Genomic DNA, 9293 nt, shown 5'->3' on the forward strand with positions numbered 1-9293 from the left:
TAATTGGGGATGAGGGAAGGACGGAAGGAGAGGGGAGAGGGAGAGTGTGGAGCCCAGGGGTGAGTGGGAGGGAAGATGCAGAGCGTGGGGGGCGGTTCCACATCATGGATTTATCTTTTTGTAACATCATAGATCATTCGGGGAAGGGGCGAGCCCCGAGCCTGCTTCCTGGAGCAGTATTTGTTGTGACAAGCATAGGAGTACACCACGCTTCACACAGACGCAGCCCATCAAACTCCGGGTGTACGAAACAGACGACTGGCATGAAGGTGTGTGCAGGCAAAGGGGATCATTCACCACATGAAACAGTTCACCAGGGCGGGTTCCTTCACTAAGGAATTTCAAATGAATTTCCACAAGTTTAAAATATTCTTATTTATAACAGTATTTATTGAATGTTTATTTTATTAGACAGACAAATACATCTGTGGCCTTCTTCACAGCATGCACCCTGTCCCCATGACCACAGCCAATTGGACCTGGTGTGGATACCTGACCCCAGGACGACCTGTCCATAACTAGCCAACAGCCTTTGACAAGTCCAGGCAGCACCGTGTGGTGTCCCCTTTTTCCCCTAAGACAAGTATTGGGATACATGGCAGATGCCACTGGGCCCCAAGCCAAGTAGCTGTGGCCCTGTGAGGGTGTCGGAGCAGTCATGACACAGGCTGTAAGTTTTAAGAAGCAGGAACCAGGAGTTGATAGAAGCAGAAGCAGAAAGATGTGTTTAGAAAGGGTGCAGGGTGAGAAGGCAGCACAAAGAGGGAGAGAGAGGGGCAGAGCCCGAGCTGAAGGTCCCCTTGGCGGGAGCCTTAGCCTGGCAGTGCGGCTTGATTACCCTCATTATGCAGCCTTTTCTGTCTTCTAACAGCAGCCTCCTTTCCTAGGATCCTTCCAGGTCACTGTGTGGCCCCCTCCCTGACTCGGCTTACAATAGGAGGCAGGAGGTGGGGAGTTTTAGGGTTGGAAGGTTCATCTCTAGGAAAGAGGGTGCCAAATAGGAGAGGGATGAGGCCCAAGGCTCCCTGGAAGTCTGACTAATCCACCTTGCCAATTATGCGGCACCTACAATGTTGCAGGCACATTTTACACGTTCTCTCATTTAATCCTCACAACCAGCCCAGAGAACAGCTCTATCCCTGTTTCACAGTCAGGGAAATGGGGGCTCTGAGAGATTTTAAGGGACTTGCCTAAGGTCACTGGCTAAGAAGGAAAGCCCCAAAGCCAGTAAAGGCATCCTGGCTGTCCAGGGCCATAAACACTGCTGAGCTGCTTTGTAGGAGGAAGAAGAAAAAGACATTCATCAGTCGTCATCACCGAGTGAGAGGAGAGCTCGCCAGGTACCAGGCACCTCTGGGTGAGGAGGGGCTAGGCGGGTGAGGGGAGAATCCGAAAGAAAGAAGCCTCATCTACGGTCCCCAAGATCGTGCCGACAGGCTGACAAAGCTGTGTCCCGGAATTGAAAGCCATTTAAACTCCGTGCCGTTGGAGGCAATAGGGCTTGGGGAAGGGAGAGCTCTGGGGCTGAGTGTGGGAGGGTTCCTGGAGGAGACGGGCTTGTGGGGCGGGCAGGGGCTGGAGAGGAGAGGAGGAATGGGGACTGGCTGGGCGCCGGGCGGGGAGGAAGGGGCCCTCCGGGCTCAGGAATGCGGGGCAGGAGGGGACGGGAGATGGAGAATTCTGCAGTATGAGGAAGGACGACTGGGAGACGTGCATCCCGTCGGCTCTCTGAGAGCCCTTGAGCGAGTCACTTCCTCCTCTGAGCTTCGCGTTTGCCATGTGCAAAGTGAAGAGGTTGGGGCGACGCCTCTGGGCCCTTCCTGCTCTGCTCTGGTGGGGGTCTCCTGTCTCTTAGGGAACAGCCCCCCCAGAGCTAAGCATCCTCCTTCACCCGCGGCCGCCACAAGCGGCAGCACCGGTCACCAGCAGGGGGCGCTCCTGCAGAAGGCTGGCCGCCGCGGCCGCCCTCAGCTCCGTCTGCCTGGCCAGGGTGTCAGGCCAGGAAGGTCCTCCCTTCTCGGTCCCTCCCTGCCCGCTCGGGTCACTTGTCTTCCCGTGCTGTCCCTTCCCACTCCATGTTCTGGGATTAGCTGGCTGGGAGGTTCCTGGAATCCAGGTTCCTGGGCAGGTCACTTCGCTTCGCTGTGCCTCGGTTTCCCCATGCGCAAACCGGGTTGTGAGAGGAAGAGATGAGTTACTGGATGCGAGAGACTTCCAGCCACAGGCTGAAGTAGACGTCCTGCTGCTTCACATCCCCTCATCTTTCCCGGGGCAGGGGATGCTGCTGTTTCCACCCACCAGGGAGCGCTCGAGCCTCTCCCCCGACTGTCAGGGTTACAGTTTGCTTTAAACTTTTATTCAAAGTTCTTTTATGCGAAGGTAGAAGTAATTTCTGGATTCCATATGGCACCTGGCACGGTGAGTGATGCTCAAAAAGTAATTATGGGATGACTGGTTTTTTGAAAACATCTGGACGGAAGCTGCCTCTTCTGAATGGAAGGTGTTCACTTTCATCCTCACATTTCTCACCACTGTTCTGTGAGGAAGGCAGCTAGGGAGTGTTATATCCACTTTATGGATGAGGAAACCGAGGTCATAGAGGAAGCCAAGGACAAGGTTAAGTTAGGACCCAGGGTTCTCTCCGTTCAACTACAGGTGTCCCATCCTGTTGTAGTCAGCGACCCCTATTGGAGACCTGTGGTATTACACCCAGGCCATAACAGACGCTGAATGCCTGGTCAAGAAGAGGAAGGTTGGCACAACCCGGTGATAGAAGCCAGGAGGGAGAGACTGCGGTAAACCTTGACACTGGACCTGGAGGGTGAAAATGAGATTCCAGATCAATAACATAGGGCAGTAAGGTTCAGCAAGACTCAAAGGCATTTCCTATTCTAAAGTCCCCAACACCCTTTCAATCTACGTCACTCCAAGGGTGAACTCAATATAGCAAAGGGATGCTCTGGTAGGGCCATCCCTCAGAATTATAGTGACAACAAGTGGCAAAACTTGATTCCTCCTCAAACATTTATGAGGCAAATTAGGATGGACTGTGCCATTTGGTAAAGTGAAGAAAGATGGACCGAGAAGTGACTGCAAGATCCAGCTCAAGTATCAACACATCTCAGAAATGCCCTGGACACCCCTTCCCTGGGACAATGAGTGGACTGTCCCCTCACCTGGGTTCCCCTCTCATTTGGTACTTTCTTCTCTTTACTGCAGCGCAGTGATGAAACACATGGCCTCTGGTGCTAGCTCCCTGGGTTCCAACCCCACCTCCAAGCTTACTAGCTGACCGGTTACTTAACCTCTCTGTGCCTCAGTTTCTTCATCTGTAAAATATTATGGACCGGATGAGTTAATATTCTTATAGGACTTAGAACAATGCTTGGCACATAGTTAGTACCCAATAACTAGCTTACACTTACATAGAAATGTCGAAATGCTGTATGCATTTATTTACATGTCTTTCCCAACAAACTGTGTGCTCCACAAGGACAGGACCTGGCTTAAGAGTCTCTTCCTCCCTGGGCTTAGCACTAGATTCCCCATCAAAGTTTGTTAAATTGAATAGTATACAATCATACTTTAGATGAAATGAAGATTTTGCGGTAAAATGGAGTTAGTCACTTTTTTTTTAAGAGTTAAGCCTAAGCTTACTGTTTCCCAGAAACAAACCAAGGTCTGAGTCTCTCCTCTCCCCAGTTTAAATAAAGACCTCTGGCAGGGCCACTGGAGTCCCACAGTGAGTTCAGAAAAACATGCTGTCGTCCAACTGTCTACTAGTCAAGGCTTTGTTAACAGGCACTCCCTGCATACTTATTAGTCCCTGTAGTTGTGAAAATCTGACCTGTGCGGGCTACCTCCTAAAACCGTGCAAGGGATCGCGTTCCTCCAGGCCCAGCTGCACTGGGAACTTCGCGATGGGATCCCCCTTGTCTCTCTTTTCCCTTTCAGAGGGCGGGAAGGTGCTCAGATGAAAGCAAACCCAGAGGACGATGATGAGAATGCCTCTATTCAGAGTCGAATCTTTAGAATGTTATATACAGTAAATTCTGGCATTATTTTTTTTCATCTCGATTACTTAAGAAAGCTGTCTTTCTTGCCTTTCTCCTTCCTTTCCTTCTTCCATTTTTCTTTCTTTGGAGCTGTATTAGGAGCCATGCCTTGTGTGGAACACCATCCTATTGTAAAGCACCCCAAAGTCGAATCTTTTCTTGGCGCTTTGCCTGTGGGAAGGCCATGGGGGGATCACAATAGCCGAGGACAGAACGCACGCTGCCCAGCACTTCTCGCCCAGCCTCTCTGTGTCTTAGGCTTCTGGACATGTGAACCCCGGGGGCGGGTATAATCGTGGTGAGCCCAGTGCCCAGACAGAGCACGGACATATATGTCAACTGACATTTATGAGTTGACGTATGGGGACAATGGAGTAGGCTGTTAGAAATTGAGATTGTCCATCCAGGTTGCTGTCTACCTACCGACCCACCTACCTGCCTACCTATATATGATTACTAGACAGAACTGGGCCCCTCAGAACCCTCTTCCCAGTTCCAGCCATGCTGGTTGGACTCAGCTAGGTGCAACTCACGATGCTAGGCTCAACGTCTTGTCTCTCATGTAGACTATAAAATCAAGGGCAGGGTTTGGAGCCATCAGTACGTCAGGTCTGACCTGTCTAGGCTCCAGTGTTTATTTGTTCATTAATTCAGATATTTAATGATTCCTTTACTGTGGGCTGAAGCTCGGTACCACTAGGGGACAAGATGTGAGGTATAAAAGGAACAGGGGACAGAGTCTAAGTCCTTGAGGAATCTGTAGTGTATACATAGTAGGGGTGTTTGACACCCCCAAACTCAAGGACAGTGTCCATGAACATAGTCACTAGCATAAAATTAAGCTGTGCCAATAAAGTCTTTAGGGGCAAAGTGGTGAGTGAGCAGAGCCGGGAGTGGTCAGTCAAGGCGGGCTTCCTGGAGGGGTAGTGCACCAGGGCAGGAAACATTCCCCCACCCCCGAATATCTTCCCGGCCAATGCTTGAAGTTCTACCATTAGTGATTTATTCTTGTGTGTCTGTCCCTTCCCCCCTTTAAGGAATTTTCCTTCCATTATAAATGTTAAACATGCTTGTAATAGAAAACTTGGAAAATACAAAGAGGATAAAAACATTTTTTGCCCACATTTTCAATCTCCAAAGCACCCACTTTTTTTTTTTTAACATTCTGGTGTCTTTCTCCACCGTCTTTTCTTGTTGTTTTCAAGCATAGCCTTGAGTCTCTTGCAAGTGGGATCCAGTAGCCCACTTTTCCCACCTAGTTTCAGTCCTATTTCAGTCTGATGTTCTGGAAACTCAGGTCCCCGGTCACCAAGTGCCAGTGAGTTGCATGACATCCAGAAAGTTACTCACCTTTCTGGACTTTAGTGTCCTATCTGTCTAGTGGGGACAGTAATGCCCAACGTGCCACATCTCAGCATCCCAGAGACAAATAATGCCAGTGAGAGTCAAGTCCAGTCCAAATGTGTGCGTGTAGGATGGACGGGATTGGTAAAAACAGAAGTAGTCATAATGAGGCCACAGCAAAAAAGGCCGGGTCACAGGGAGCGGGGTAAGGACAGGCAGAAGTACAGGTGAGCCCACCCACCCCAGTCCCTTTGGGGCCTTCCTGGGATCAGCTCTTCTGAGTAGCTGTGCCTCAGACCCTGCCTGGGCACTGGTGCCTTCACTCAAAGCTGCTCAGGCATTGCCTGCCCCACTTCCTGTCAGGTCGAGTCCATTTCCAGTGTGGCGTGAAGGTGATTAGAGGGAGCTAGCATGCTGGAATTCCTCTTTTTTGCTAGCTCATGGCCTGGTGGTGAGTTTGGGGGATTGCGTGATTGCTGGGATCTGCCTGGGGCCTGGGCTTGGCTGGGGTTTGGAGTTATGAGGGACCTGGGGCCAGACAAAGATGGATGGTTCCTGGAGGGGAGGAGGGAAAGGTCTGGAGGCACCCTAGAGCTGGATTCTATGCAGCCATCCATCGCAAGCCTTTCAGCCACACGTTTGTGTGTGTGTGTGCGTGTGTGATGCAGGGAGAGAGAGCCCAGCCCCGAGCTGTAGCTGCCTTGGGCTGGTCGGTGGAGACAGGTAGCTGCATGTGGCTGTCTAAGAATGCTTCTCTTGCATACCTGTGTGAACGTGTGGGTCCAGGAGCAGCTGTGGGTCTGCCTAGGAATTTAGACACCCATGGGGGAGGTGTGGGGGAGCCTGTGTGTCACTGAATGCCTGGACTCATGTTGCAGAGAGACAAAGTTTGTGTGAGCGTGTATGCATGTGTGTCACGGAGCATGCATCTGAGCCTGGGAAGGGGTGCTGCTGTGAGCATGCATCGTGTCAGTAGGACACTTTCCATCACTGCAACCCCAGAAAAAGGCACAGACCAAAGTTACAAGCTGGCAACAACACTTATGTCCTGAGCATCTACCCTATGCTGGGCCCTGTGCCAGGCTCCGGGGACACAGGGAGAAATAAAATGCAGGTGTGCCCTCGAGGAGCTCACGGGGCAGAGGGGGAGGTGGGAGTAACAAGCCATTTATGGCACAAGGCTGTAAGTCCCAAGGGCCGCCCCTCATGTCTTTCCTCAGGGATCCCACAAGCCCAGAGCTGTGGAGATGAGCTATTTTCCCCACTCTCTCCCCCTCCAGACCTTGAGGACCAGCACTCAGAAGGTACCCGATGCTTCGTGGGAATGAATGATGCAAAGGCCACCGTGAGTCTCACTGGGCCTGGGCAGCCCTCAGTCACACAGCCAATCAGGAGCCACAACCAGTGTGACAGTTCCCCTGGAGCTGGGCTCACCTCCTGCTTCCACTACTTAGAGCTGGGTCACAGGCACCAGCTGCTTAAGCTCTCTGAGCCTCAGTTTCCTCACCTGTGCAATGGGGATAACGATTGCCCCAACCTCACAGGGGGCTCGAGGCTTCAGTGAAGCTATGTGCCGAGCCTGGCACACACGTAGAGCTTGGTACACGGGAGCCGCTGTTGGAATTATTATCAGTAACAGGTGCTGCCACCTGGGCAGTTCTGCGATGCCCTGTTGACCAGAAAGACAGAAGCAGAACTCTGAGCCTTCATGGGCAAGCTAGGGGTCAGCCCAGCAGGCAGAGACCTGCACAGTTCTAACATCAGGAGGAAGGAGCCCGAGGGTGGCATCCGTGCCATTGGCTAGCGGGGGTTCAAAAACATCCATCTGGATATTTTCTGTGTATCTTACTATCCAGCCACAGATATTTCCATCGAATCTTTGGTGCTTCCTCCAATTTCTTTACATCACATCCTTAGCCATCAGATGTCAACATCTAACTTTTATGAAATGTTGAAAATGCATCACTTGGGGAGAATGTGCTCTGCCCTCTTCCCCCACCTTTCCAGGCGGGTGCATGCTTGTGCGTGCTTGTGTATACGGCGCGTGCTTTCGGACAGGAGGGGCAGCTGGGGTAGCTCAAGCTGGACCTGGACCTGCTCCCTCCTCACCGGCCCGCACTCGGGTGCCTTGCGCACGGCTGGGGCTTGGTGGGGACTCTTTCTCCTGTCTGACTCACACTGGTCCAGCTTGGCCCCTCCCACGGGGCCTCACTGAGCCTCGTTCAGGGTCTCACCAGTGGTGTGCTGGAACCGCTCAGACTGGCTTGCAGGGCCCACTGTGCAAATCCCTCCCTAGCTCTGGAGAGCAGGATGACGCCACACTCTATGTAGCTTGGAATCAGCCATGGTGGGAATATTTACAGCACGGAAATCAGCAAACGATACAAATCAGATACCCATCCACCCCCTGAAAGCACGTAATCACTTACCAGCACACATCTGGTCCTGCCTGCAGTTATAACAACCCAACGTTGAGGGCCAGCACCTGCTGGGCCTTTGGCACCACTCCTATCTGTACGAAAATCCTGGGAGATATTTGTCATCACCTCCACTTCATATTTGGGGTTCATAATTTACATGATTTGATGCCAGCTGTCTGCCCACCACACTGGGTTGTGTGCCTCAGTAAATAGAATCATGAGATTTGATAGACTGACAGAGTCGTGAAAGATCATGGATCATCTAATCACTCCACTCATTTGACAAGGAGACTGAGCTCAGCGAGGCTCACTACAGCCGGGGGTGGGGCGTGGGGGAGGTGGGCTTCCTTTACTAACATCACCTAACATCGCAGCTCCCATCTCCCGGCCGGTCTCCCAGCCCCTCGTCAAGCTGGCGTCCACCCACAAGGCCAAGGTTGCTGTCACCTGACGTTCTGCACGCATGGCTGATTTTTTTGGGAAACTTACATGCAGATCTTGACATTCAGTGCAAGCTATATTTTGTTTTGCTTGATTTGACCCAGTGTTCCGGACTCTCAAAAACATTTTTAATTTCGTTTGGGTCATTTGCTGTATGCCTCGCTCCCTGACTGGTGCCTCCCACTGCCTTGATCACTGCACCTTTGCCGCAGGAATTGGGGGTAAACTTTTAAAAAGAATAAGCCAGAGAGAGAGACACCCATCCGGTCTGACAGACTTTCTGGCACACTGTGGAAAGTAGGTTCCTCCCTGGCCTCCCACCCCCACCGCACTCGACCTGCCCCGCTGACCAGAGAATCTGGATTTTTGTCCCAGGAACGTCAGCAGCGCTTTGTCAAACGCCCACCGAGGGCACGCTTTGCATCTCGCCCTGGACACAGTCTCGCGTTGGGAAAGCGGGTTCTCTTTCCCTCCTCCGCTCTAAGGGACCCCTTTTTGCCGGGCAGCAGGGTCCCCCAGCCAATAGACGTGGATCTCCCGCTCCGGGAGAGCGGCTCTGCGTCAGGACCCGGCCCCGCCCTCAAAGAGTCCCGGGACCGGGGCAGAGACCGGGACCGCCGGGCAGCGGAGCGGACCCCGCGCGGCTTCTCCACAGACTCCAGGCGCCGCCCTCCTTCTACGCCCCCCACCCCTTGTACCTCCGGGGAGAGAATCCTGTGCGTCCCTTCCCCCCGCCCGGGAGAAGCACAAACTCCTTCGTCCCCACCTCGGACCCCATCCCAGCCTCTCCAGGCCCGGGGGGCTTCACGTTCCGCCGCCGCGTCCCCAGGCAGGCGCGGCGTCAGGTGAGCTCTCACCTGGAGCGGGTGGGAGGGGGAGATGGGGGCGGGGCGGGGGCGGGCCCGGGGCGGTGGCCCCACCCGCAACGGGGCGGGGCGAGGCCGGCGGGGCCAATGGGGCGGGGGGCTCGCCGCCCGGGGGTGCCGTCAGCGCCGCTCGCTCCCCCCGAGCGCGCTCCGCCCCGCCCGGGTTT

At 53.3% G+C, this 9293-nt stretch overlaps 1 long non-coding RNA gene across 1 annotated transcript; it reads right to left on the reverse strand.

The window, feature by feature from the left end:
* Positions 1-367: 367 nt before the first annotated feature.
* LOC139073865 (uncharacterized) lies at positions 368-9147 on the reverse strand. Its single transcript, XR_011522966.1, has 3 exons — positions 8959-9147; positions 6907-7068; positions 368-2814 (listed from the first exon to the last, which is right to left on the reverse strand). It is a non-coding gene; the product is annotated as an uncharacterized lncRNA (long non-coding RNA).
* Positions 9148-9293: the final 146 nt, after the last annotated feature.

The sequence above is a fragment of the Equus przewalskii genome, chromosome 10 (assembly GCF_037783145.1).
Source record: "Equus przewalskii isolate Varuska chromosome 10, EquPr2, whole genome shotgun sequence".
NCBI classification, from domain to species: Eukaryota; Metazoa; Chordata; class Mammalia; order Perissodactyla; family Equidae; genus Equus; species Equus przewalskii.